The sequence below is a fragment of the Siphateles boraxobius genome, unplaced genomic scaffold, assembly GCF_051911475.1.
Source record: "Siphateles boraxobius isolate OS27281-9 unplaced genomic scaffold, OSU_SipBor_1 13, whole genome shotgun sequence".
NCBI classification, from domain to species: domain Eukaryota; kingdom Metazoa; phylum Chordata; class Actinopteri; order Cypriniformes; family Leuciscidae; genus Siphateles; species Siphateles boraxobius.
In genome coordinates this window covers 8225722-8253642 of record NW_027508733.1, presented here as the reverse complement: position 1 = coordinate 8253642, position 27921 = coordinate 8225722, and the positions used below count along the sequence as shown (strand labels likewise).

Sequence of the window (27921 nt, the reverse complement as noted above, 5' to 3'; positions counted from 1 at the left end):
GAGCTCTAACAAAAGTTCAAGTAGATATGGTATTTGATCATCATTTTTTTGGGACATTTTCATACACAGACTCTGTCTTCGATTTCTGAAAGGAAAGACAAACTCAGTCAGGAAACTGCTGATGCAACAGGCAATAAGAACACAAACTTTTGTTTCTCTGTGCAAAACTTAATATACAAATACTGATGATTTTGTTTTTTGAAAAACTACTACTACAGATCACATTGAGCAGCAAGAGGAAATGACATCAATCATGACTTTTCAAACAGTTAAATCATCAAACAGATTCAGTTCTGCAGGATTGTCATGACAGCCTGTGCTGAGAATAACTGTCTTTCACACAACAGCACAGACACTTGTTGCAGAACGTCTACAAAGAAACCAATGTCTGCTAAAGTTGCATCAGATAATGATAAACCGCAGAGACACTGCAGCTCGAGGACACACTTCAGCAGAGGTGACATGAGGAATAATTCTGTGACATACTTTCTCTACAATGAAAATATAATGGTATAAAACCTGCTTTTGTATGGGTTAGGCTATTTAAAAATAACACACCACATAGCCTGCAAGTGATTTTAAAGACGCGTCATGATGCAACTCCATTGATTATAAGAGGAATGATCTAGTTCAGTCAAATTAAACTTAAATCACACTTGCTGACTGCAACAACTTCTTGAAACTTCTTACCTGTTGTTGTGTTGTTGGTTTACTCAATGCTGAATCAGTTTTGTCTTTCTCCTGGGTCTCGACTGCATTAACAATAATCACAGATATGTTAAAACGACAGTTTCAATATTAGATATTTATACAGAATAATTGCTTGCTCTTCTGACCTGTTTTTCTACATTTCTTACAGATGCAGAAGATCACGACTATAACAACAATCATCAGAGATCCAGCAGATCCAGCAGAGATCAACACTGTGTACAATAAAGGTAGACCTTGATCTGTAATAGACATAATGAGCCATTAGTGTGAGTGAATCTGTCCGTCTGATCTACAACAAACACTATGTTAGAAGTTTACAGTTTATTTTCATAGGCCATTTCCTTGAAGAAATCAGGACAGAAGCGGTCAAAGGTGGACAAAAGAGACAGGTTAAAACTCCAGGCTTAAACGGGAATGTGTCTTCCTAATAGCTTGTGATATTCTTCATAAGCCTTAAGTTCATGCACTTTTGTTGGTTTTGCCAAAGAACAAATTCCACACATGGATCAAAACATCATCAATGTAACTTGATAGATCAGCTTAATTAATCAATGTCAATACCACCACCATCATACCTGCACATGTGTGGCAGAGTGTGTTGATGTCCAGATGTGTGGTCTGGTTGCTGATGGGATTGTTCAGCACACAGCTGTAGGTGTTTTTATCCTGATATTCCACCTCCAGAGGTAGAGAGAGACTGATGCTGAGATCACACACACTGATGCTGGACAATACACTCATTCCTGCGTACCAGGAGAGAGTCGCATCACTCACATTCAACACTGAACACACCAATGAACAATTTGATGATGATGATGATGATGAACAATCTCTGGTAATGTTAGGAGTAACAAGAGGAGCTGGAAAACATGACAGAATAATTAGAAATATGGATAAATCTAAACATCTTAAGTGTAGTGTGTTGATGATCTGAGTGTACACTATTTTGCCAAAAGTATTAGGATACCCCTCCAAATCATTGAATTCAGGTGTTCCAGTCACTTCCATGGTCAAATCCTATACTCCAGCATGTCTACACATCTACGTCGGCCGAGTCTAACCCTATACTCCAGCATACACATCAACGGCGGCTGAGCCTAATAACCCTAACTTGCTGCGCAGCTAACCAACAGACTTCAGACAATGCCTTCGAATATGCTTTAATCACGGCCGGAGGATCTCAGACCAATTTCAGAGAGAATCCCACCAGAAAACACGGATACAACAGTTTTTATAGAATAGGGTATGGCAACAATGCCATGATGCATTACATCATTTCCCCACAATTTGATTGGTTTTCATAGACAAACCCTTCTGTTACCAGGTAGAACCAAACTGTTTTTGGTTTTAAGTTTAGACATCTGTCTAGTTCCATTTCCCATCATTGTTATTTTTACACTTACCAGGGCTATGGCAACAGGCCAGCAACATTCAAAAACACAGAACAGAACGTTTTAGTACATGGTTTTTCAAAGTGTTAGTAAGTTAGATAAGGATAAGATAAGCATCATGGTTAGTTTAATATTCGGTTTAAAGTTTCCATCACAATTACAACAAATCTGGTTAGAGTGAGTGAATGTTAAAGCTTGTTTCCGCCATGGAATATACCTTGCAATTATGAATTTTTGTTCTTTCAATTATGACTTTTCCCCCGCAATTGCGAGTCTAATTCTGCAGGGGTAAAAAGACTTACCCCTAAATAGTCCGAATTGCGAGGTCATATCTTGCAATTCTGAGAAAAAAAGTCTGAATTGTGAGATAAATAGTCGCAATTACCTTTTTTTTTTTATTATTAAGTGGGGGAAACAAGATTCCATAAAATGGGGCCGATCTGTAAACCTTACAATACAAGTTCTTTGCCAATGACAATACAGCACCAGAAAACCGTAAAATTAATGTAAAAACTCTGAAGTGCTTCTGAAGTTTCCTTTTTATGCTCCAAATTATAATCCATCCATTATAAGTGTCAACATAACCTCCAAATGAGGGATGAGTGTAAATAATTTTTTGGTGGTATTAAACAACACAATCCTAAAAATGCTGTCGGTTGAACTTAACTTGTGAACTGATTTTAACTCTGCGAATGACAAGACAAAGGATATTTCTACTCACCATAGACAGAAATACTGAATGTGTTTGATGTCAGTTTTGCTCCATTTATCTCTAGTTTATAAACTCCAGTATGTTCAGTTGTGGTGTGTGTGATGGTCAGAGATCCAGTTTGATTGTCCAGCTTCAGTCTGTCTCTGAATCTCCCATCAGGAACATCATCAAATGTGGTGAAGATGTTGTTACCAATGCTGATTTTAGCTATAAGAGACTTTTTAGCTCCAAATTTCCACAGTATGTCGTCGTCTTCATGTATTTTAGTAAGATCAGAGTTTAGAGTGACGGAATCTCCCTCCATCACTGACACTGATTCACTAAACGCATCTAATGAACAAACCAGAACAGATTAAGATTTGTGTTTACAAAGCCTCAAGTCAGCTGTAGTTGTGCACGTTCATTTCTTTTTGACAAATTTTAGGCTATACTAAAAGGGGATTTTTAGAGTTTGCTTAATATGTCCACTAACAAGCCTTAAAATCAATTGAAACCACCAAAAAGTGACACTTTTTTAACCTGCAATGAGTTTATTCAGTATAGATATTTCCATTATTTCCTGACTTAATGTTTAAAAACAATTTTAAAGGCCTGCAAATCACAATTTTAAAATGTTTTGGCAGAGATTGACTGCAAATCAGATCACACGCAATCTCTGTTTTGAAATATTAGCAATAAAAATGTTTTATAACTTACCGATCAGATGGCACCAGCACAAACAGAACAAAACAAGAACGTGAAACATTTTCTTCAGTAGTTCAGTGTCTGATGTACAGTAAGACTATCTGCTGGAAACACTCACGCTGGTGTGAATCCTCCCACGACAGAGTGTAGCCCTCCTAGTTCACACATTCTGAACGCCCCTCATATGACATTATAAATACTCTTCTGGCTCATAATAGTGGAAAATATATATTTTTTATCATTCATATGTAGTTGTCTATTGTGTGAATCGTCTTGAATTGTATGGGAAGGAGCTTAATGACCTTAAAATGGTTTTATAATTCAATTGAAATATGCATATAGGGTGATCAATTATATCAATGTATGTGGAAAAACAACTGAAAAGATAAAACTGTTTGGTATTTCACGCTGCCAGTTTTACTGAGGTGTGACATTAGCAGCTTAACTTCTGAGTAAAACTGAAACTTGCTGTGGTCTGATTTCTATAGGAACATGATTTTATCTAAAAAAAATCTCAAATCTAAAAACAGTCAAAGAGTCACAGTTCAGAGGTCAAACTGATTCTAACCCATCATGCATCATTGATAAACAAGTATTAAATGTATATATATATATATATATATATATATATATATATATATATATATATATATATATATATATATATGTATATATATATGTATATATATATATATATATATATATATATATATATATATATATATAAATAAGGATTTTTGCTGCCTGTCAATATTTTGATAAAAAAATGTCACACTTTAATTTGATTGTTCAATTCACTTAAATATGTAAAATGTTAGGTTAACTTTATATTTAGTTGTGACTGAGTCATTTTTAATTGCATAACTAACTAGATAGTGAATCTAGTTCCCAGCATGCTTTGCTTACTGCATTTTGAGTACACATTGAAATCAAATGTTATTTTACGCACTTTTTTTAGTAAAGGTAAATACTTTTTAGTGTTCAACTATATGTGTCAGGGTTCTGTCACTTCTGTCGTCTATTTCTTGGTTTTGTGACAGAGCCCTGGCACTCCTGTTTTGTCTTGTCTGTGTGCCTTGTTTCATGTGCTTTCATGTCATTTTGTCTTGTGCTGTGTTGCATGCAGCTTGTGTTTTCACTAGCTGTGTGCTTTCATGTTGTCATGTTTTGTTTGAATACGTGGCTTATGAGTGTTCTCACTGCTGCGTGTTTATGTCGTGTTTAGGTCAAAGTCAAAGTCAAGTCAAAACTCAAAAGTCAAAAGTCAAGTAAAGTCAAAGTCTAGTCAACCCCCTCGGGGTAGTTTTTGTTGTCTGTTTTTATTTTATTTTATTATCATTAAAGGCCCATCAACTCTGCACCTACGTCCCCGCTCCTTCCAACCCAAACCCTGACAATATGTTACATTGCTGATTTATAAGAGTTTATTTTTTTTTTTTTTTTTTTTTTTTTTTCCAAGATGGCGCCGCGGATGGCTGCCTCGGTGTGGAGCTCTCCAGCTATTGTGTTGTTTTTGTTCGTTTGTTCTGCGTTTAGTCATTCTTTTCCTATCAGTTTCACCAAAGACGAACTATTGGACATTAGGAAACACACACCAGAAACCTTTTCTACAGTTTTTGATTATTCGGACGTTTTGCTGGACATTCTCGTCGGAGGGGCAGCGTTGTTGTTCAAACGCGCGTTCAGACGCAAACGCGGGAAGCGAGCCGGCGCGCTGGTTAAACTCCGCGAGCGCGGCCTTCGCACTGCACTCCCCAGCATTCATCTCGCGAATCTCCGATCCCTTCCTAACAAAACGGATGAACTTCTTCTCCTCACCCACACTAACAAGGATTTTTTAAACTCTGCTGCTTTGTGCTTCACTGAAACCTGGCTGAGTGAAGCCATACCGGACAACGCAATACATCTGCCGGGCTTCCAGCTGTTCCGAGCGGATCGCATCGCAGAGCTAACGGGGAAAACGAGAGGTGGTGGATTGTGTTTCTACATTAACGAAAGTTGGTGTTCAGATGTAACAACACTGAAGAAGATGTGCTCTCCTAATTTAGAGGCACATTTCATGAACTGTAAACCCTTCTACTCGCCTCGGGAATTTTCCTCTTTCATTCTCGTGAATGTTTACATCCCTCCAGACGCGTGCGCGAGCGCGGCGCTACAACAGCTGGCTGAACAAATATCTGAAACGGAACAAAGGTACCCAGACTCTCTTTTAATCATTCTTGGGGATTTTAACAAAGCAAATCTTTCCCGTGAACTACCAAAATACAGACAGCACGTTACATGTCCCACCAGAGACAGTAATATACTGGACCACTGTTACACCACAATAAGAAATGCATATCACTCGGTCCCACGGGCAGCTTTGGGGCTCTCTGATCACTGTTTGGTTCATCTCATACCGACCTACAGGCAGAAACTGAAATCAGCTAAACCTGGAATAAGGACTGTGAAAAGATGGACTAATGAAGCAGAGCAGAATCTACAGGCCTGCTTTGATTGCACTGATTGGACTGTTTTTGAAGCTGCCACCAATGATCTGGATGAGCTCACAGATACTGTAACATCATATATAAGTTTCTGTGAGGATACATGCATTCCTACCAGGACTTTCTTATCATTCTCTAATGATAAACCATGGTTTACTGGGAAACTCAAACACCTTCGTCATGCCAAAGAGGATGCTTACAGAAGTGGGGATAAAATCTTGTATAACCAGGCCAGAAACAGATTGACAAAGGAGATCACAGTTGCTAAAAGGAACTACTCTGATAAACTGAAAAAACAGTTTTCATTCAACGACCCATCATCAGTCTGGAATGGCCTGAGGAACATTACCAACTACAAGTCACCATCCCCCCGATCTGTGGACAATCAACACCTGGCTGACGATTTAAATTCATTTTACTGCCGGTTTGAAAAGCCCTCATTCACACCACACACCCGGTCTGATCTGCACTTCACACATTCAGCATCACCTCCTGTTCTCCAATTATCACTCCCCCCTCCTGCCATCCAACCTGAGCTTAAGGTCTGTGTGGAGGACGTGAGCCGAGTCTTCAAAAAACAGAAGACTAGGAAAGCCTCAGGCCCAGACGGCATCTCATCTGCTTGCTTAAAAGCCTGCGCTGACCAACTGGCCCCGGTCTTCACGCAGATCTTCAACAGATCATTGGAGCAGTGTGAAGTTCCCTGCTGCTTCAAACGCTCCACTATCATTCCTGTCCCCAAAAAACCCAAAATCACTGGACTTAATGACTACAGACCTGTCGCTCTCACGTCTGTGGTCATGAAGTCGTTTGAAAGACTGGTGCTGGCCCACCTGAAGGACATCACTGGACCCCTGCTGGATCCCTTTCAGTTTGCTTACAGAGCAAACAGGTCTGTGGATGATGCAGTCAACATGGGACTGCATTATATCCTGCAACATCTCGACAGACCAGGGACTTATGCAAGGATCCTCTTTGTGGACTTCAGTTCGGCCTTCAATACCATCATGCCTGGTCTTCTCACAGCCAAACTGACCCAGCTCTCCATACCATCCTCGATCTGTCAGTGGATCACCAGCTTCCTGACGGACCGGCAGCAGCGAGTGAGACTGGGGAAACATACATCCAAGACACTCACAATCAGCACTGGTGCTCCCCAAGGGTGCGTTCTCTCCCCACTGCTCTTCTCCCTGTACACTAATGACTGAACTTCTAAAGACCCCACTGTCAAGCTCCTGAAATTTGCAGACGACACCACTGTCATCGGTCTCATCCGAAACGGTGACGAGTCTGCTTACAGACTGGAGGTTGAACAGCTGGCTGTCTGGTGCAGTTATAACAACCTTGAGCTGAACACGCTCAAAACAGTGGAGATGATCGTGGACTTCAGGAGGAACAGCTCAGCACTCCTCCCACTCACCATCATGAACAGCACTGTGGAAGCAGTGGAGTCATTCAGGTTCCTGGGCACTATCATCTCTCAGGACCTGAAGTGGGACAATCACATTGACTCCACTGTGAAAAAGGCCCAGCAGAGACTGTACTTCCTTCGCCAGCTGAGGAAGTTCAACCTGCCACAGGATCTGCTGATTCAGTTCTACTCAGCCGTCATTGAGTCTGTCTTGTGCGCTTCCATCACTGTCTGGTTTGGTTCAGCTACCAAATCAGACATCAGGAGACTACAACGGACAGTCCGGACTGCGGAGAGGATTATTGGTGCCCCCCTGCCAAACCTCCAGGACCTGTACTCTTCCAGAGTGAGGAAGAGAGCAGGTAAAATCATCACAGACTCCACTCACCCTGGACACCACCTGTTTGAACTGTTACCGTCAAGACGGAGACTCAGATCACTGGCCACAAGAACATCTCGGCACAGGAACAGTTTCTTCCCACAGGCCATTTCCCTCCTGAACAGTTAACACTCCTCCCAAGGCATATGCCTGTAAGTGCAATACTCCCACTGTTTAGTGCAATATCCCACAACTCAGGTGATACTTATATGTAGATTTATTTATTTATAATATTCAAAACACTGTAAATAGGTTCATAATCTGTAAATCTGAAAATGTCTATTCTGACTAAACCCAACTGTGATAGTTTTATTCTCATATATTTATATTTTTATTTTTTATTCTTATAATTTGTAGTATTATGTTTCATGTTGTATTTGTATATGTCCACTGGAAGCCTCAGTACCAAAACAAATTCCTTGTGTGTGCAAGCACACTTGGCAATAAAGCTCTTTCTGATTCTGATTCTGATTCTGATTCTGATTATGTTTTGGTGCTTGGGTTTAGGTTGTAGACAGCTACAGTGACTATGGTGTGTTTAGGAGTCATGTATTGTTTTAAACCAAGTTTTTTTTTAGAAGAATAGGCTATTGCAATGAAGAAATGTGCTTGTATTCAGAGTGTGTAGTTACATCATCTACCAGCAGGTAATAGTTGGAGAAAGATTACAGACCAAGACCATAATCTGTTGTCTCTTTTATACAAGTCCCTCTTCCCCTTTGTCTTTCTGGGCAACTGGGATAAAGCTTTAAGCTAAAATCAAGTCCTCAATTACACAATAAGTGTTACAGCGAATAATAACTTTGCAGTGGTCTCTCACTTTCTTGTTCGTGTCTGTGAAAGCTAATGTTTAAATTCCAGATTATTAATGTCCATAACCTAAAAATTAAAATTAAAAAACATTAAATGCCAAATTATACCATATAGTTATAAATGTAAGAATTGTAGTTTCTAATAATGATAGTAAACATTAAAAAAAGTAAACTATATAGCACCTAAATCAAGAACAGTACAATAGTATTCAAATATTTACAGATGGATCAAAGAATTCAGACTCTGGACATACAGCAGCAGCGGTTTACATTCCCTATTTTAAATACAGTATTGAAAAGAGAATCACAGATCATGTTTCAGTATAGCAGAAATGATTGGAATTTTAATGACACTTCAATGGGTGGAATAAGTTCATCCTATGGATGTAGTGATTTGCTCAGATTCATATTCAGCTTTAATGAGTTTAAATAGTGGAAAGTCGACATCCATGCGGGATATCTTGTAAGAAATATTACAATATGAACAGAATATACAGAATAGGAGTAAACATTTCCTTTCTATGGGGTCGGCACATGTGGGGGTGGATGGCAATCAGAAGGTAGATACATAGGCAAAGAGATCTCTGAAACAAACTGAAATATATTAATGTATCACTAGTAAAATTTAAGTTAAAGCAATAATAAAATCTGCTCTAAACAGAATGTAAGAGAAATCGGACAAGGAGACAAAAGGTAGACATAAAATAGGATCAAGTTGGGGTAGAGAGAAATACATAAGAAAGCAGAAAGGAAGATTCCACAATATCTATAGACTTCGATTAGGGCACACATCCCTTAATTACTCATAAGTAATCTCTTTCTCATAAGGAAAAGAGATTCTGCAACATGGCAGAATCAGTTGGGCATGTGTTGATTCATTGCACAGAATATAACAGAGAAGGAATACATTTTTAAAGAATCATTACGTTGCATAGGAATTAATAATTTATCAGTAATAAGCATATTTCGTAATGCACAGAAAGAGTCAGTGGTTTATAGTGCTGTAGCCTGACTGAGGAATGTTGGAGGTATAGGGAAACAGGACGGTTAAACAGAATATAAAATAATTTATTTTCTATTTTATTTTTATAATTATAATTATTTTGTATTACTTTACTCTGTCACATGCTTCACTCTCCTGTCCAGTTGCTGACGGACGGTAAATGTAGTGATTTCAAAGCCGCACAGAATCACAGTTTGCTTTCACTTTCTCTTTCTCAAGTGTGGGAAAATGGCGGCATGTGTAACTAGGAGAAACAACTTAACACTTCTATGTATCAAAATGCTCTGCTGGTGTCTCGACCATGGTAAGATATTTACGCCTATCTGTCTATTTCGGTGTTCTAAGCTAGCTGCTATTTACAGTAGCCTATATTCGGTTACAACAGTTATGTTTTCAGTCAAAACAGTCCCAGAAAAGGGTTGCCATGCTCCGTGTGACACAACTTGTTAGATAGTAGAGTCAGCGTGAAATGTGTTTTGACTGTGAAATAAACTCGATAAAATTGTTGTTAGCTGCAAGCTACAGTAGGCTACGTGTGTTGTGACATGGCCTGATGTTTTACTAAGCTGAAACAAACACCGAAGTCTATCATTCTAAGCCACGCAAATATCAGTCAGAACACCGGAAAGTACTAGTGTTGCAGCTACGTGACGCAGTTTAGTATCAACTCTACTCGCTTTATATAGGCTAGGCTACTACATAAATATATATTTATCATTTGTATTTTGTAGTTTTTTTTTTGTTTGTTTGTTTGTTTGTTTGTTTGATCGGCCATTAAAATGCATGTTAAACTATCGATGTCAAGGCCAATTAGGCTGTAACGTCAAAAAATATTGTCGAAGTTGGCTATTGTTCAAATAAGTCCACGTAAATGCTCAGGCCTCAGGGCATGAGATTTGGTAACTAATCTAATAGATACATGATGGCATCATAGTGTGAACAAATGGTGCATAAACTGAACGATTGTAAATTTTGAATGTAATTCGAGTTGGTTTTGGATAAAAACTTATTCCACAATAGATAAAAACATGTTATGTGGCAGACTGAAAACAACATTTGGTATGGCATGTCAAAAAATATTGTATGGGTATTCATTAAGTTGTATTTTGTGAATGCACAGCTTATACCCAAGCTCATAGTTTACATAGCCCTTTGCAGATTATGCAAAATATAAATAATCTTAACAAAACAAGAGGAATGATAATGCCACTGTGATTTTGAGATCCATTTTTTTTTATCAAATCCTTCAGAAGCCGTAATAGATTTAAATGTTTCCAAAATAAGGACAATTTACACAACTTACTAAAGATAATCAGCAGCAGCAGCGACAGAGAGAAGATCTACAATGTTACTGTTCATGGTGAGTCATTACGTTTAAAATCAAGTCTTGTCCATTTAAATCACATCATTAGGCCTATTGTGTTCAGTAATTTTTTTATTGACGTTCAGAGTTTTAAAAATATATATATATCACATTAAATAGTACGTATTTTACATGCTGTGGATAGATTTTGTAGGAAAAAACCCCCCAAAAAAACCCCATTTAACTACAATTATAAAATGGATAATTCCAGTCGTGATTATGATTGGCTGAGCCACGTTCAAAGCTTTTTTAAAATGCTATGCATGTGACTATGGTGCTTTTATATAAATTATTGTTTCTCCATAAGTAATATTCAATTGATTTTGTGACAGTAGAGCAGCAGCGAGTATGTGAAGTTCACATGATAACCAGACACATTGTATGCTGATTTTCTATAAGGGCCGCTCTGAAAAGGTAACTAGAAGCAATAAATATGTACGCTTAATTTGTACTAATATTTTGGAGCAGCATCAGCATCAGATCTCAGCCTTTTTTTTTTAACCCCAGGGTGATCAGCTGAGACAGGGGTGTAAGGTCCGGCTCAATCGACCCAATGGAGGCATTCGATTCGAGGCGTTACTGTCTTTCTTTTTACGCAACACAAGAAGATTAAATGGAATACATTTTATCATATGTATTGACTCGTTATTTCATCTGACTCCATAAATGAAAAGGGTTTTAATGATATCTGGGCATCATTAAAAGTGAGCGAATGAATTAAAAGTGAGAAGCATATTTATTGCTTCTTTATGCAGATGATACCATTTTGTACTCAGTTGGTTCCTCTCCCATTTCTGCGGCTTCCAGTCTTAAACTCAGCTTCACCTATATAGAGCAGTTCTTTGACAGTCTCCACCTCCGTATTAACGCCAGTAAGACAAAATGTATCCTTTTTAGCCGAAAACAGGTTACAGAGACTCCACCTACAATCACCTGCATGAACGGTATGGCTCTGGAGTATGTCAAAGAATATAAATATCTAGGTATCTGGTTGGATTCATCCCTGTCATTCATCACACACATCAATAACCTTCAAACAAAAGTCAAAGCTAGACTAGCCTTTCTTTTCCGTAATAAAGCCTCCTTTACCCATGCTTCCAAATGCACCCTCGTTAAGACGACAGTACTGCCAATTTTGGATTACGGCGATATTATCTACAGAATGGCACCAAAAACAGCTCTAAAAAAACTTGACACAATCTATCATTCAGCCATCCGTTTTGCCACTAATGCACCCTTTCACACTCATCACTGTGACCTGTATAAACTGGTGGGTTGGCCCTCCCTTTATACCCGGCGGCTCCATCATTGGTTTCTCCTCATATACAAGACAATTCTGGGCAAGGCACCTCTCTATTTGTCATCCCTACTTCATGCCGCTCATAACACCTATCACACAAGAGCAAGTAATTTGATTAAATTCAGTATCCCCTCTACTTCTACTACCTTTGGACGTAATGCCTTCCGCTTTGCATCAGTACATGACTGGAACATACTACAAAATACCCTGAAACTTACATCTCTGATCCCAATCTCCACCTTTAAGCAAAACCTAGAAAATTACATAGTTGACTCTTGTTCCTGCTGACAATCATGAACCATATTTATACACACATATTTAAGCACTCTATTCCTTTTCTTTTTCCCCTTTGTTGTCTATCTTTTTTTAATTTAGTTGCTTGTTTATGTGTTATGTGTTTGACTATGTACAGCTGTACAGTATGTTCTTATTTATTCCTGTAGCCTCTTGGCCAGGTCATGTTTGTAAATGAGAAGTGGTTCTCAAACAGTTTACCTGGATAAAGGTTAAATAAAAAAAAATAAATAAAAAGAATGTTTGATTATTCTTTTTTAACTCTTTAATTATGTTTTACCTGCTCAGATTAGGAAGCTATATCACTTAGAGGACCTTGCATCTTCCCCAGGTCTCACGACACAATCTCGCCAGTTTTGTTCATCAAACAGAGGTAATTAGCTAATATCTTAGAAGGTCGGATTCACCCTTACACAATCAAATACTTTTGGAATGCATACACCTGACCTTAATTTAACCGTTTTACTTCAGTAGAGATTTTGGACACTATTACAGATGAGTCGACCAACTTTACTTATATTATAATAGCTTTTGCAGAGCTGCCAACTCTCACGCTCGCGCAATTGACCCTTTTCACACACTCTCACGCCACACATCCACAATGACGTTGATTTTACCATATCAATGCGAGCGCAAGTCCAATAATGAAACACTGGAAGAACTAGTTATTCAACCTGAACCTCCATCGCAAGGACGACTCGAGCAGGACGTTTCTCAGTGAATGACTGATGTAACATAAACGTTGGTAAAACAAATCTTTCCTCAAAGTAGTGAGAACGACAGACAATCTGCATTAATAGACACAGTTTTAGGTAATACTGGCCCATAGTTGATCAGCAGAAGTATTTCGGTAAGACAGTAATAATGTGAGTTAGCCAGTCAGGAGACCTACACTATATAAAACTCAAAACTACGTTTTTTGAACACCATCTTTCAAGAGCAAGCGGTTTACAAATCCTGCATTTAACTCCGAGATTTGAGAAGTCGTCGTCAGTAAAATAAAGGGAACACAGCAAAAGCTTAGGATTATACTGCTGTGATATCGCAGTAAATATGAATTTTAACCACTGATTCTTCACATGCTCGTCCTAGGGCAGTGAAAAAAAAACTAGCTTTACATTGTAGAGCACAGTGTCTTCGGAATCAGCTGCAGTGTTTGAGTTTCAAGTTTTCCCTGGTGTCTGCGCAATAAGTGGATGGGCAATATGCTAATGTTTCGTCTGGACGTCACAACGAAACGGCTTATGACTCATTTTAAAAAACGATTCATTTCATTGACTCAGAGTCGACTCTTACTTTTTAAAGACAATAACTTTATATACATTGCACTTTCAGATTTAAAACTTTGCAGGATGTTTTCATTCACCTAGAGCGATGTTTCGCACTACATGAATGGTCATTTAAAAAAATCCATAATAGGGGCCCTTTAAGTTTTCATTATGGTTGGGAGAATGAGACCATTTCACCAGGCACATCGAGACATTTTAAATGTTACCAAACATGTATAGTTACTTTTTTGTACACATTTAACCTTTCATGGGTTTTCAGTGAGTTTTAGACGAGGAGAAGGGGGAGATTGTCAAAGTGAGGTGTGAGCTGCACTGTGTGCTGCGTCTCGGATGTTGTGGTTACATAATTATGCAAGGATGCAAGGTTCAAATGTTAATTCTCAGGAGCCTTTTGCTCTCTCGAAGGGTTGCCTAGACTTTCTGGCACTCGTCTTACAGAGACAATGTGAAGGTCTTTGCAATCGGAATGTGCAATATACAGTATCCAACGACACCAACAACAGCACATGCGGTTGTACAGTAAGAATACAATGTACACAATGTGTTATTGCATCTGTTTGAACCGGCCAAACGAGCGAGTCATCTTCATAGTTCATAAGTAAACTATTTTCTTTGCTCTCAGACTGTGATTTCTGCAGTATAGAACACAATTTCCCCACCCAAGCAGCCCTTCTTTTCATTAAAACATTAAAAAGTAGCTTTCCGTGGAAAAAGTATCCAAAAGCATTTTGTCCATGGCATGGAAAATACTTGACATTTAAAAATATCTCATAAATAATGAAAATAGAGTTTCACCTACATCTACATATTACAATATAAGTCCATAAAATGTACAAAATTACATTAATCTATCACTAATAAATAATGCAAATATACAATTAATCTAAATTCCCATCAATGTTAGAACATCAAGTCCCTCAAAACTACAAATCCATATTAATATAACTCACAATGGAAATATACAGATATAGAAGTACTTAAAATCTACAAATTCATATTAATATCACTCATAAAGAATGTGAATACATAGATTAAATTCTGAAAACAGATTCAAATTCAGATCAGCATTTCAGAATAACATCAATGGCCTCATATTTACAAATTTACATTAGCACTATTCATGACATATCAAAGTATTATGATAATTGATTATACATTTTGAGCACTGGGACAGACAGTTTTTTTTTTTGGCTGCTGGAGAGTTTAAACAGGTAGTGCTCAACAAACTTCATCGTGTCAGTGATGTGCTTGGGGTATTCCACACTGAATACGAAATAAGTAGCAAAGAGGCACTCCATTGCCTCCATCACATCCATTTCTGCGCTCACAATGTTGACACCCTCCATATTGATGCTGGCTCTTTTTGCATGGAGGGGGTTTGAAGCTTCATTGGTTGGCTTTACTGATTCCTGCAAGTTGGAAAAACATATAAATTGTTTGTGAAATAGCTCCTCTTACAGCCCTCTATATTACATATTATTTTAAAGTCTCGCTGGTGTTGGTGAAGTAGTTGCAAATGTTTAAGGTACTTGTGTATTGTACACTTAATGACATTACAGAATGGGCATTTGCAGAACTCCATTAAATACCTCTGAAGACTTCTTTGGAATCAATCAGGTTGATGGTTTGGAGTCATTTGCAGACATCATCTGTTGTCCATTTGTCTACCATTATGTAATCTTGAAAAGGAAAACAGAAAGTTACTATTAATTTCACATCATCTACATGTCACTACTTTATTAACCTCTTAGTCTACCATAAGAAAAGTAAAGTTTTATTCTGTAAATGTAAATATGAATGTAAATAATATTAGTGGAATTTCTAAATAATTTATTGATTTTTCATATAAAATCGCCTAACTTTAAAATGAACAATCATGATGTGTATGTACATTTCTCAAAAACAAATCTTCTACAAAAAAGCATTAAACAAATTTGTATTTGAAAAGGCAATTTAAAAATGTTGCTGAGGGAAAAGGGCTCCAGCCTTCCCACCACAACCCTAAAGAGGAAAAGTGATTTAGGAAATTAATGGATGAAGGGGGATAAGAACATGTGAATAGACCCTAATTGTACAGTCTACAAGCAAGTGCATTCCAAGTAAAGATATAGTGTCAATTTAATACACTTGTTATCAGGGCAGATTAATTGTAGTTAAAGGGATAGATCACTTTAAAATGAAAATTCTGTCATCATTTACTCACCCTCAAGTTGTTTCAAACCTGTATGAATCTTTCTTCTGCTGAACACAAGGGAAGCTAAAACAGTTAACTGGAACCATTGACTTCCATAGTAGGAAAAAAAATACTATGGAAGTCAATGGTTCCAGTTAACTGTTTTGGTTACTGACATTCTTCAAAATATCTTCCCTTGTGTTCAGCAGAAGAAAGAAATTCATACAGGTTTGAAACAACTTGAGGGTGAGTAAATGATGACAGAATTTTCATTTTAAAGTGAACTATCCCTTTAAGCTGTGTGTGCTTTAGAAACCGGCCTGCTTCCAGTTCCTTAGACACCAATTGACTTGAACATAAAATAAGCATTCATAAAGTTTGAAAAGGTTGAATTTCATCACAGGAGTGTTCACATTGGGTTGTTTACAATTATCTAGCATCATAAAAGCATTTCTGAGCCGAAGTGCGAGTACATTTAACCACTAGCTGCAGGGGCGATTCTAGGATTTCACCTTTAGTGGGGTCGATCAGTAAACAAGAGAGAATGATAAACTTTACTGAAGAAGCAGCACTGGCCTGATCGTTCAGATCATAGGTTCAGATAGATGATTATAGTTTTAGGGGGGCTGAGACGAAAAATATGGGGGTTGAAGCTCACCTAAAAAGGGTCTAGAACCGCCCCTAAGCTGAACGCACAAGCGCCCTGTTCTGTATGGCTGTTCTTCATGACCATTTGAGTGTGTGGTCAAAAACTAGATTAGAGCACTATCTGCAGTTAAAAACTTAGGATCAGAAAACACAAAATGTAACAGTTTGCAACAAGCACAACAAAACTTAACTTACCGATGTAGCTAGGCCTACTGTAAGGCAACTTGTGACACTGTCGCGGTTCAGGCTCTTTCGTGTTTTAGTGTAAATCCGCTGTAGAAAATTGACAACTTCATTACTAATGGGTTTAAAGCTTATAACAAGTAAATTACTTAAAAAAATCGATGTATTTCTTTGACTTACCACAACAATATTTCCGTCAGACCATCAATTTAAATCAGCAGACGGGGATCAGTCTCTTCTCGACCGTTGGAATTCAAAAACGTGCGCGCACGCACTCGCGAGACAGCGCTGCGCGTAAATGCTCGCGCAAATGCAAACAAATTGTTTAGCTACTTTGTAAAATTAATGAAAAGAGTTTATTACTTCTTTTTGTTTATGTTTGCTGTTCAACAGATAAAAAAAATAAATCCATAATGCAAAATTGTTTAGTTGCGGTACAATAATTTCACATAAATGACAAATAATGAGAGCAGCAAACAAGGCTAAGTAAGACAAGACGAAAGCCTCATCTATAAATGGCTTAGAATGAGCCCTTATGTTTGTTTTTGTACTGATTAATTTCTTGTTATGATGATAATAATGATGATGATGATGATGACGATAAGGTCAATATGGAGGTGTGCGATATAGCTAAATCGTCTGCGATAATATCGTATTTTTAGTTTGAATGATGTGCGCTTTAACATTATCAAGTATATTTCAAAAACTAAACAAATCGGGCCTACAGAGTGCACGCATCTAAAGTTACATGATGAAGTCTAGTTATAGTTATAGGTTAGGCTACTAGTGCGCGTGTGCATTTTGAGTGCGTTCTTTCACTGCATTATTCAGTGTATTCAAAAGCATTTATGAATGCATGTGAATGATCAGAAAATTCAAGATATGGGGGTTAGAAAATGTATATATTTATATAATTTTATGTAGTTAATCAATATCACGAGTGCCATTTCAGTTTTTCTCCTCCAAAAATCAGCATGATTAAAATATGATATTAAGTTACTACAATTTCAACTTTAATTACAACTACAAAATGTTGCAGAATATTATAATATATGAATGAATAATAGCCTAAAGAACCTTTGTGCCAAAAGGGTTCTTTCTTGTCATTATAGAACCTTTTTAGCATAAAAGGTTCTTTGGAGTTGAGTAAAGAACCCTATGGTTCTATATAGAACCCCAATGAACCCTTTTTTCTAAGAGTGTACAGTGGCTCAACCTTAAGTTTATCAAGCGAATAGAATACGTTTTCTTCTACAGTATGTGGGCCTCAGAGTGAGTTCACGTAGTGTAACAGCGCTACGTCAGAACGTAGGCTCAATATTGGCTGACGCTGGTCATGAGTGTGATGCTAGCCAATAGTGAGCCTACGTTCTGCATAGCGCTGTTACACTACGTGAACTCACTCTGAGGCCCACAAAGAAGAAAACGACACGAGGGTGAGTAATTACTGACCAAATTTTTCAATTTTTGGGTGAACTGACCCTTTAAGACAATTACTTTTTCCAATGGTGAGTTTTGTCAGTTTTGTTATGATGATGTAATTTTCTCTCAATGTCATCCCAGATCACCCTTCAAATCACAAATGTGGATAAATGTAGCTTTTCAGACTGAAAGTCAAGAGACAGCCTGTTTTATCTTTATCTATCTTTATCACTTTCATATCCACAGTTATGTCATGTTGTGTTTCTTTTACCTCAAAACAAGATCCTCCAATCATCTGTTGGTTTTGTGTTTCAGGTGTTCCTGCTGCTGAACGAGATAAAACGAAGAGAAAGTCTGTGATGGAAGGAGAATCTGCCACTTTATACACTGGTGTAATAAGGACACTGAATTATTCAATAACGTGGTATTTTAATGACATTTTCTGGAAATGAAAAAAAAAAGCTGGAATCACATTGGTTACTTTAATGATGTCTTTACTACCTTTCTGGGCCTTGAAAGTGGTAGTGGTGTAGGCTGTCAATAGAGGGGCCGAAAGCTCTGATTTCATTTAAATTTATCTTCATTTATCTTAATTTCTGTTTGAAGCTTAACGAAGGTCTTACGGATTGGGATCGACATGAGGGTGAGTAAATGATGACAGAATTAAAATTTTTGGGTAAACCAACCATTTAAAGCAGGGATGTCCAAACCTGCTCCTGTAGGGGCCAAAATCCTGCAGAGTGTAGCTCCAACCTACCTGGAAGTTTCTAGTAATCTTGATTATCTGGTTCAGATATGTTTAATTGGAGATAAAGCTAAACTCAGCAGCACAGTGACCCATAGAGCAGGACTGGACACCCCTAGTTTAAAGCGTTTCCAGATTTTGTGTTTTCTTCTTATTTACTTGTTCTAGACCTGGTCTTGCCATTCTTTGTGTTGTCTGTTCTTTTATAATATTAACTTTTGATTAATGATTTCACATTATAAAACTATCTACCACTACAAATCTGAAAACTAGTCTAATGCATAGTGGGTTCATTCTCATAAAATGTTAAAATACCACTTGCTTTTTGAGAATAAAACTAACTTGAATTTTAAACTAAAATTTATTTGTATTTTGTGTTACAGGAACCTGAAGATGGGGCAAAATGGGTCTCTTTTGGCATTCTCTATGTTGGAAGATAACACCCAATGATCCAGAACATTGCTGTTGTACTGGAGGAGGAGTTTGTTATTCTGGAAGTTCTCCCTGATCCCTCGACTGCTCTGGCATACTTTTTTGGCCTTCTGCTCTCAACGTTTCATATCTCAAGTACACTTTTGATACCATTCAGAATGTGTTTATAAAAACAAACTGTTAAAACACTTAAAAGTGAAAATGGAACAGTGTCGTGGCATACCTTGTCACCAACAAAGACGAACAGTTTGGATACCAATTCTGGAGTGTGGATGCACCTTGCAAGTCCTTTCTTTTATAAACTAATGAGTTTTGGTGAGGCATAATTGGACCAGTGTTTCCAATTGGTTCAATGTTTTGAAAAGGTTAAGATTTTGCAATAAGACACTAAAAATACTGCATTTTATTGTTGGTTACAAACAAGCATTTAAGTTTTGCATGTGTTTACAACTGAAATATAGAAACTTGCAAGCGAACGTCATCTTGTGGTGCCATCTTAAAGAGGCACAAAATCTCTTTCTCTGACCTTTACCATGACTGTTCCCTGCTGGTGAATGATCGGCCTAACTTAACCAGAGCTGCTCAGTCTTTAGCCATTTTCAGGAAATGGCTGAAGACGCATCTTTTTCGGCAACACTTGATCCATTAATACTAACTCTTTCTCTTCTCTTCTATTCTATATTTTTTTTAAAAAAGTACATGTTAGATTAAACTGGGAAGAGTTATAGCACTTGCATATCGCTGTCCTATTGTTAGTTTAACTGCTTCTATTGTTCTCATTTGTAAGTCGCTTTGGATAAAAGTGTCTGTAAATGAATAAATGTAAATAAACTGATAAAGGAATAAGTCCATGTTTGTCATTTGCAAATAGATGTAAAATCACTATAAAAAAAGGCTAGTAGTGTGGTGACGCCTTATTTTGCCAACTATTTTTTTTCCATCCAGAAAACAGAAAAATATGAATTACCTCAACAACAGTAATTGTTGTTTCAGTTGCTGTGACAAGAATATATTTATTAGCAAAATATGACAATCAACATTTCATGAACGAACAAATTGACGTTGGCTAAACAAAGTATTTTTACTGAGAAGAACTAAAAAATAATTGTTGAGACAACCCAAAAGTCTTACTGCATCAAGTTGCCTCACATTTTTATGTTTTCTCAACTATTTATTTTTGTTTGCGAAGTACACGCCTTCCGGATCACAGAAGATTACAAATTTAGTAATAATACACTTCTTAACTAGATATTAATAAAAGTATGCGTCAGATTGAATTTTGAGTTGCTGATTCAATCTTCTTTGATTATTCTGATTACAACGATATCGCGTACGATAGGGTTGGGCGTTAGTAAGATTAAAATACATGATTTTCGGTGATTAGACACATATCAGATTGGTCACATATTATACACTTACAGTTATACAGATTTGGTCACAAGGGAATCATGAAACACAACCAGAAAACATTTATGCATTTAAAACGTTACTTTAGCTGCACGTGGTTGTCTTCTTTGTGTGGGTGCGTATTCAGAGTTCATCGAGCAGTCAGTGTCGGGGGGGTTACTGAGTGTGTGCGTAGGTTTGTGTATTCGGAGTTCAACCCGCGTGATCGAACGCGTTTCATGTATGTGTGTGCGTTCTTTGAATTGATGCGTTTAAGTCTAGAATACAATGGTCAGTGGTCGGTTTGCACAGGGGTGTCTGTGTTTGTGAGGTGCCGTGAAGAGGGGGGGAACACCACGGGATCTCCGGCCAGAGAGGCACCCCTGTTGGGTCACATGTGGTAACACAGGGTCCAGTGAGCGCTTATCAGTGAAAAACGCCACGGGGGCATTTTTCGCATCGGTAATTTAATTAAGTCCAAACACCATTTGCTTCGTTTGCAGTTCATGAATAGATAGAAGCTTTGTGTGTGAATTAGTAACTTAAAAGTCCCATGACATCTGCTTTTGTCACTATCTGAAGAAAGGAGGGGTGTCCCCTAGTTAGCATCTAGTTGATTAATCAAATGACCGAACTGCTGACAATCTGATTATTGCTACAATATGTACAGGTGTAAATGTCAGTCAAAAGTATCCACCTTACTTTTCAGGTAAGAACGAGTGCGGCCATTTGTATTAATGTGTCTGACTTCCGGTGTCATTCGCTTCCAGTTATTTTTAGCTGTATAAAACAGCTCATTATGCTGCTTGATATTGAAAACTGGTGTTTCTAACCATAATATTTTAATGTACTGTCTTAATTAGAAACACGCTGGTTTGTAGCGCAAACAGTTTTACAGTTTACTGCACTTTGATATTTTATTCTCTTTATTTCCATATAGCGGGTAATAAATCAGAAGTCTCACAGTCACAGAAAACACATTACTTCTGCTTTGAAAAATAAGGTGGATCGGTAGAGTTGATTATCAGTTGATCTCTAGTAATAATGAAATGGAATAATGTGTGTGTGTCTTTAGCTCCTTCAGATTCAGGATTATCTTCAGCTGCTGTTGGAGGAATATGTGCTGCTGGTGTTATTCTGCTCATGGCTGCTGCTGCTGGGGTTTACTGTCTCCACAGATCAAAACGAAAAGGCAAGTATTACATACAGCTGATCTTTCATAATGTAAATGAGATGTATTTTACAAAAAGAATCTTTAAAAATATTTAAGTGTGTATTTTTATTGACCAGAGTATGAGTATGTTGTTGTTGTTGTTTAAACAGGAAACTGGACACTGTCCCATGATCATGATCAGGTGAGATACTGTGAGATCTGAATCTCGGTCTGCAAAACACTGACTTTATAACAGATAGAGATCTGTAAGTGGTGTTTATCTGTTTGAACCATGTGTGGTCTCATTCAGAAATAAACAGAGAAAAAACTATAATTATTGAGTTATTTAAAGGGGTAATTCACCGCTGGCAAAATGGACTTTCAATAAAACCTTGTTGCCTATACAGTAGAAATGCAACGGAGGGAGAAGTCTGTTGACTCAGTTTTGCCAAATCGGTAGACAAACTTCACTGACTGTTCAAAAAAACTGTTATGGATACGCTTACTGGAGTTAAATGCTGCCTTGCTTTAGTAGGAAATACTTCTTACCAAACTTAGTAGTCATAATGGTATAGGGCTGCACGATTATTTGCAATTTACATGAAATCGCACTTAAATCAATGTGGCTTATTGCGATTTTGAAATCGCAAAGGTTGTGATAATTTGTTATGCACAACTTGTCATTGATGTACGGATCTGTAAACGCTGCTCCATCTGAAAGCACTGTGAGTTTGAGTCACTTATAACATGCATTTGAAAAAGCAACATGCGTCAAACATCTTTCCAAACATGAGAAGCATTTATGAACCTCTTGTCCAACAAAAGACAACATTTAATAACATCCTTTTACTCCAAACTCACTTCATAACGACAGTGAGATGATGTGGCTTCTTACACAGAACAAGGCAGTCGTGTGTTTATTAGTCATGTTTAATCAAAACATTTCAATCATCTATTTATTCAGCTACAGGGATAGTATGATGTCCAAAGGGATTTCCTTGAAAAATGTGTAATCTACTTCTTTGGTGGGGTATATTTGGCATGTGTGTGTGAGAGCGCCCTCTGGTGTTCAGATAGAGCAGGATTTTATACCGATCAGCCGCTACACTGACAAACTGTGTATAAAATAATTGCAGCCTTTGCCAATTCGAGTGTGGTTTCATTGCGATTAATCGTGCATCCCTATAATGGTATCGACTTGTATCGTTCACGGGTGCAAGAATTCAAAGAGTAAACGTTTAGCGGTAATTCGTTATTTCTGGTTTCCAGTGAAAGATCCAGCCCGTTGTAGGAAGCGGCTAAAGCAGGGAACGGGAATGTCGGTCCTGGAGAGCAGGGATGGGAAACATCGGTCCTTAAATTAAGTTTAGTTGGAGCTACACTCTGCAGGACAGCGGCCCTTCAGGACCGACATTCCCCATACCTGGACTAAAGAATTGTAAATATGATTGACCACAAACACTGTGTTTAAGGCCAAAACTAGTCTCGGGTATTCAGATCTTCAGGCTGACGGCAGAAGGTCTGGACTCTATTGCAGCTTTCCTTGGCCATGGATCGTCAAATAGGATGTTTGACTGACATGTAACGCAACCAATCACAGTTCGTTTTGATTCCGTGTCATGTTTAGGGGCGTGACAATATAATGTCGATGTTCCTACAATACAGACTGGCGTGCATCTAATACATTTTTAATTTAAGAACATTGTGCAGATTTACTGCAAAAATGGTGCCGCGAACTTCACATACTTTCAAAAATCCAGCGTTTTTAGATTATACTTCTTCTACGAGGGGTTTTGGTGTCACAGCATTTGTTTCCGGGCGGACCATTAAAGAATGCGACACACACGTCTCACGGACATCCTGTAGAATTCAACCAATTAGATCATGACTTTTCAGAAAAGCGTGCCATATGCATCAGACGTTCATCCAACAGTCCGTGGACAAGACATCTGAGGCTGAGGCTAGAGAAAAACTGAAAGAAACTGAAAACTTTAAGCCTGAAGCAAAACGGCATCACATATAAGTAAGCTGTTGACATAGTGTTAAATTATAACATAATGCTGTTTAAAGAGTATACATAGTACAATTCTGTTTTCAGTAATAAACCTACCCTTAAAATAACTGTTCTGTTAATAACCCTCTGTCAATCCGACTGTCGATGGGCGCGGATACAAACATGCGGAAGTATAATCTTTAGTTGTCACGAAAAGCTTTGGAGCTGTCAAAAGCGTTTTCGCTTCATCAGGCGGACATTTGCTTGACAAATAAACTCGGGTGAATTTCTCAGGTGAAAAGAGAATTTCTCGGGTCCAGGTAACATGGAGAACGAGTAAACTTTGTTCATTTACATATACTACCGTCATTATAACAATACAAAGCTGGTTGAAAATTGGAGAAGTGTCACTTTAAGAGAGCACTGATCTTGTGCAATTTGACTTCAGAATGAAGAACAGGGGTCTTTACATTCAGACACATACATCAGAGAGAAAAACAAAACGTGTCATCAATACTGAATCATCTATACTGAACTTCTGCTTTACCTTCTGTGAATCTGTTTCTGTCTTTCAGGAGAATGATGTCACAGTGTCCCTTCAACCGACTGGCAATCTACAGATGGGTGCTGCTAATGGGACAATCCCACAGTAACGTTATTATTCTAATAGTGTCACTGAAAAGGAACATTAAGAGAGATGTGAACATTAAGAAAAAAGAAATGGAAAAAGATCATCTGAAATTCGTATTACTCACAGAAAAACAGTGTTACAATACCACATTATTTCCTATTTCGCAATGTCATGGAAACGGGGTCCTTGACGTGTTCAGAACAAAACTTCTGCACAAGTGTATTCAGAACAGGAGAAAGTCACAATGATAACCACCGGAGCTGCCTCAAGTATACTTGCCTTGATAACAAACCAAAAAAAAAAAAAAAAAGAAAGCAAAAATGTCAGAAGAGCTTAAGAAGAGCATAGGTTCACTAAATATTCATTCTCATCCATTACTAGTTCATAAGATGCAAGACATATGTAATTTGTTATTATAGTATGTTTTTATCCCCCCTGATACGAGCAGTTCAGATCTACACTACCCTTTTCAGTCTGATGAAAATTGGATTGATTGAGTTGTTTACATAAAGGCTTGTCAATCCATCTGAGCCATCAGTCCCATTACTAACAGATCATTTGGGTGCACGTAAACGTGATCTTGACATATCATCTGTTTTGTTTATATTCATTTATAACTGACTGGGAAAATTAAGATGCAAGTGCTCTTCATTGACTATACGTGCAAATGAGCATTTTAATGCAATTCAATCTCTATACTATTGACAATGCCTGATTATGTTACATTTTTTTACAATTTTAGCATTGTCATCTAGGCTACACTATCAGGGAATGTTAATCTCAGACCTCAGCTAATGTTCTGGAAAGGATCTCTCAGGGTTATTCCAGTAATGGTAATATAATGATTGTTCTCCAAATGTTTGCACAAAAACGTTATTTATACATCGTTCGTGGAACAGCTCATTTAACCACATCTCTTGTTCAACCAGCTTTGTTAACTCTTAACTGGGTTTTTTAACAGGAATACTTGAAAAATTATACATTTCACCAGTGATGGGAATAACGGCGTTATAAATAACGCCGTTACTAACGGCATTACTTTTTCCAGTAACGAGTAATCTAATTGATTACTCTTCTCATCTTAATAACGCCGTTACCGTTACTGCCAAAAAATGCGGCGCGTTACTATAACTGATGAAGCTGTTTTTTTTTCATCAGACCAACTAGATCTCTGAGCGAGAGGCAAATACTTTGTTTACTGTTCTTCCTTGGTTAGTGGGCAGAGCACGAGACAAGCGCATAAATGCTGACGATTGGCTGAGGTAGAGTAAAATGTCATTGTAAGCCAATCAGAGGTAGAGTTGGGCGGTTGTTCGAAAGCACGCATAGTAGTGATGGGCATTCAGCTCTTTTGACTCAGCTCACTGAAAAGAGCCGGCTCTTTTGGCTCACGAACGGCTCTTTAAATGACTTTGACTATAATATTTAAATTTTTATTACATAATTATTTAATTTCTATAGGCTAAATTTGTAAAAATAGAGTCGGCTCTTCAGATATGCGAGATATGGCTCTTAGAGTCGGCTCATTCGCGAATCGCGAACGACCCATCATCAAAAGCTCATTCGCGAACGAGTCGATCCATCATCACTAACGCTCATTCGCGAACGACCCATCATCACTAACGGCTAACGCTCATGAATTGCGAACGACCCATCATAACGCATAGTCGTACAGGACAGGACACACAAGGAACAACACAAGCCAGTCAGTCTTTTTGGTATATTGCTTAACAAGCTTAATTTAATTTTGCCCAGTTGTGGCCTGTTGAGGGGCAATAAATATCAAAAGTTCCAAAACATCTATTGTTTTATTTGCATTGATCCACTATTTAAACATAATATCTACATACAGTACATGTATTTGATTGGAGGCTAGTCTCACTTTGTCCCACAGCAACATTTTTTTTTTAGATGTGTGTACAATGTTTCATGTTTCTGTTAATAATGTATTGTAATAAGTGTTCATTTCATTATAATATTCAGATTTATCATAAATAATTGAACATGCACATGTATTTTAAGTTCCGTTAAAGAGGGGTAGTGGTGGGGTCACATTTGAGCATTTAAAATTAAATTTTACTTGAAAGTAACGCAATAGTTACTTTCTTAAGTAACTAGTTACTTTTAAAATTTGTAACTGAGTAACTAATTTAGTTACTTTTTGGAAGAAGTAACTAGTAACTGTAACTAATTACTTTTTTAAAGTAACTTGCCCAACACTGCATTTCACACTCCACACTGATGCTTGAATGTCTGGTTAACAAAGTTTTGTGGTTAAAAAAGGCAGTTTACAGCAAAAGTTGATCAGTGAAATATTACCATTGTGTCCTTGATCAAACTCTGAATCTCAGGAACTGAACCTGTAGAAACTGCACTGAAAGACTTGAATTGTGAATTGTAGCAGCTACAAAAATGGCAAATATGTGTTTGTTTTGTCTATCGAATTGTTATATATATTCCATACCTGTTGCTTAAGCTTTCGCCTGTACACCCACTGAATCTAAGCAGGGTTGAGCCTGGTTCTGAAACCTCATGGGAAAACCAGGTTGCTGCTGGAAGAGGTGTCAGTGTGGCCAGCAGGGGGTGCTGTTCATCCTGTGGCCTGAAAGTGAAAGTGACGTGCAGCCAAGAATGGGAATTTGTGCTGCATTTCACCCATCCAAGTGCACACACACACACACACACACACACACACACACACACACACACACACACACACACACACACACACACACACACACACACACACACACACACACACACACACACACACACACACACACACACACAACACTGTAGTTCTTGGAAAGTGGATTCTCACATAAAACCATCACATAAACAGATATATTTCAAGTTTATCTCCAATAAAAATATTTGCACGGTTTACACAATGCTGAATCAGTCCTTTCTTCCTCCTCGATCTCGACTGCATTTACAATAATCACCGATATGTTAAAACGACAGTTTCACAATTATATTGAAATTTCTGTCTTAAAAAGGATAGATATTTATACAGAATAATTGCTTGCTCTTCTGACCTGTTTTTCTACATTTCTTGCAGATGCAGAAGATCACGACTATAACAACAATCATCAGAGATCCAGCAGAGATCAACACTATGAACAATAACGGTAGGCCTTGATCTGTAATAGACATAATGAGCCATTAGTGTGAGTGAATCTGTCCGTCTGATCTACAGCTAACACTATGTTAAAAGTTTAGGACATGAAAATAAACCAGAACTATGCAAATACTAAAAGAAGTATAAAAACAGATGGATACAATACAAAACATGGTCAGGGGTACAATACAAAATAAAG

The 27921-nt window shown here is 37.7% G+C and overlaps 1 protein-coding gene and 1 long non-coding RNA gene across 3 annotated transcripts in view; one reads left to right on the top strand and one right to left on the bottom strand.

Annotated features, from left to right (window-relative positions):
• The window catches only part of LOC143736369 (uncharacterized), a 402538-nt gene that overhangs the window by 243213 nt on the left and 131404 nt on the right, over positions 1-27921 (top strand). The gene's annotated exons all lie outside the window — the stretch shown is intronic.
• On the bottom strand, positions 15-27707 carry LOC143735382 (uncharacterized). Of its 2 annotated transcripts, none has more exons than XR_013203146.1 (3): positions 27640-27707; positions 691-752; positions 15-85 (listed from the first exon to the last, which is right to left on the bottom strand). It is a non-coding gene; the product is annotated as an uncharacterized LOC143735382 (long non-coding RNA). The 2 variants fall into 2 exon arrangements; XR_013203147.1 differs by lacking the exon at positions 27640-27707 and adding an exon at positions 837-1113.